Below are 1,905 nucleotides of genomic sequence, written 5' to 3' on the forward strand. Positions count from 1 at the left end.
CGCAAGCAGTTTCATGTTGGTTGGGCTCAGAGACCCCTCCTGATTTTTCATGCAGGGTTTGTGCCGCTCGGGTGACATCGGGGGGTCTTGTAGGCAGAGAGGATTGGGTTGTCCTCAGCTGCTTCCATCTGTTCCTCCTCGAAAACATCACAGCTCCCGGTCTCCCGGAGCTCAGGTGCGCCAGACGTGTCTTTGCTCCCGGTGTCCCGGAGCTGAGATGCGTTGGCCACGTCGTTACGTGTGGGGCATTGGGGTTGGGGCACGCCGGGCCCATCACAGCTTCCAGTGCCCGGGGGCTGGGATGCTTTATCATCCATCTCGGAGTTCTGCCGCCTCTTTTGAAGGGGCTGTCGTTCCAGCATTTCCCCGTCCAGTGAAGAGGAGTTGTTGCAGTCTGATTCAGAAGAGAGCCTCCTCTTGCCACTGGTTTGGGTGGTGGCTTTGGGATGTTTTTTCTTTGTGGTTTTCCTCTGGACCACTTGCCACTGACCTGTTTGTCCATCTGCTGCCTCCTCCTCCATTGATTCTGTCTGTGGAGGAGGGGTTTCCGGGTGCTGGGTCGTTGGTTTCAGCTGCCTCCCCTTCCTTCTCAGGTTGAAGTTCCTCACTGCAGAGAAGGTTGCTGGTCTCCTTTCGAACAGCGGACGCCTTCGTGGAACCTTCTCCCGGCCTTTCCTTGGACCTTGCCGCCTGAGCATAGCTGAGGCAACGTTTGGGGCAGGTCTTGTAGAGATGGCCTGCCGCACCGCACAAGTTGCAACACTTAGTCTGCTTACAGTCCTTGGTCTGATGGCCTTCCTCCTTGCAGTTCTTGCAAACAACCGTGCTGCAGTTGGCTGCCATGTGACCGGATTTGCCACAGGTGCGGCAAACTCTGGGCTGCCCAGCGTAGACCAAGAAGCCTCGACTTCCCCCGATAGCGAAGCTGGAGGGAGGGTGGATGATGGCTCCACTGGGATCTACCTTCAAGGTCACCTTGACCTGCCGCTTGCTGGTCCAGATCCCAAAGGGGTCCTTGACATCAGTGCTGCTGCCGGCCACCTCGACGTACCTGGCGAGAAAGGTGAGTACATCCACCACCGGAACATGGGGGTTGTAGAGGTGAATCGTCACCACCCGGTCCCGTTGTGACGGAAGCGTGAAGAGCGGCTCCGCTGTGAGGATCGACAGTGGCGCCCGGTCCCCTTTCTCCTTGAACGCCTTCAGGAACTTGATGCATCCCGCCACGTTCCGGAACGTCACGTCGAAGCATCCACTGCTGGGGAAATCCTGCAGGCAGAAGACGTCCGTCGCTTGAAATCCGCAGCAATCGAAGAGAATTTTCTTGATGAAGAAGGTGCGATCGACCGGTGCATCTCCTTCCTTGTCCTTCACGACCACCCGAACGGTGTTGCGCACTCCCAGGCCCAAAGCTCGAAAATTGGTTATAGCCATTTTACTCAAAGCTTCCCCAGGATCAAAAGGCAATGATCATGGTCTCTTCTCAATCAAATAAGCACTGATAAGAACAGATACTACACTTGATCTTAGCCAAAAGGCCGAGAAGAACTTTCAAGTTGATGGATCATTTGAGAGTTAACAGTAATGATCTACAAATAGGACTACTACTGTTAATGAAGGAATTGACACCCAATTTTTCTCACATATCAGATTTGTATGGCAATAATTAAGGTGGTTTATATTTCTGGTAAAGCCAGCACGTGTCTCACATATGATATATAAGGGCTGGTCCTAGCTTAGTGGAGTTGGGAGCAGTTAGCAGTTAAAGAAATGTTAACTGGAACAGTAATGAGTTGCCTTCTGGTAATTTGACTAATGCAGTGCGACCACCCAATAAGGTGAGAGAAAAATCATGCCACTGTTGAAATTTGAGTAGACCTGATCAACGAAAGGCAGGTGGTCACA

At 52.8% G+C, this 1,905-nt stretch overlaps 1 pseudogene; it reads right to left on the reverse strand.

Annotated features, from left to right (window-relative positions):
- Positions 1-1,441: 1,441 nt before the first annotated feature.
- On the reverse strand, positions 1,442-1,550 carry LOC137377764 (U2 spliceosomal RNA; annotated as a pseudogene).
- Between the last annotated feature and the right edge of the window lie 355 nt (positions 1,551-1,905).

This window comes from Heterodontus francisci, chromosome 1 (assembly GCF_036365525.1).
Source record: "Heterodontus francisci isolate sHetFra1 chromosome 1, sHetFra1.hap1, whole genome shotgun sequence".
NCBI classification, from domain to species: Eukaryota; Metazoa; Chordata; class Chondrichthyes; order Heterodontiformes; family Heterodontidae; genus Heterodontus; species Heterodontus francisci.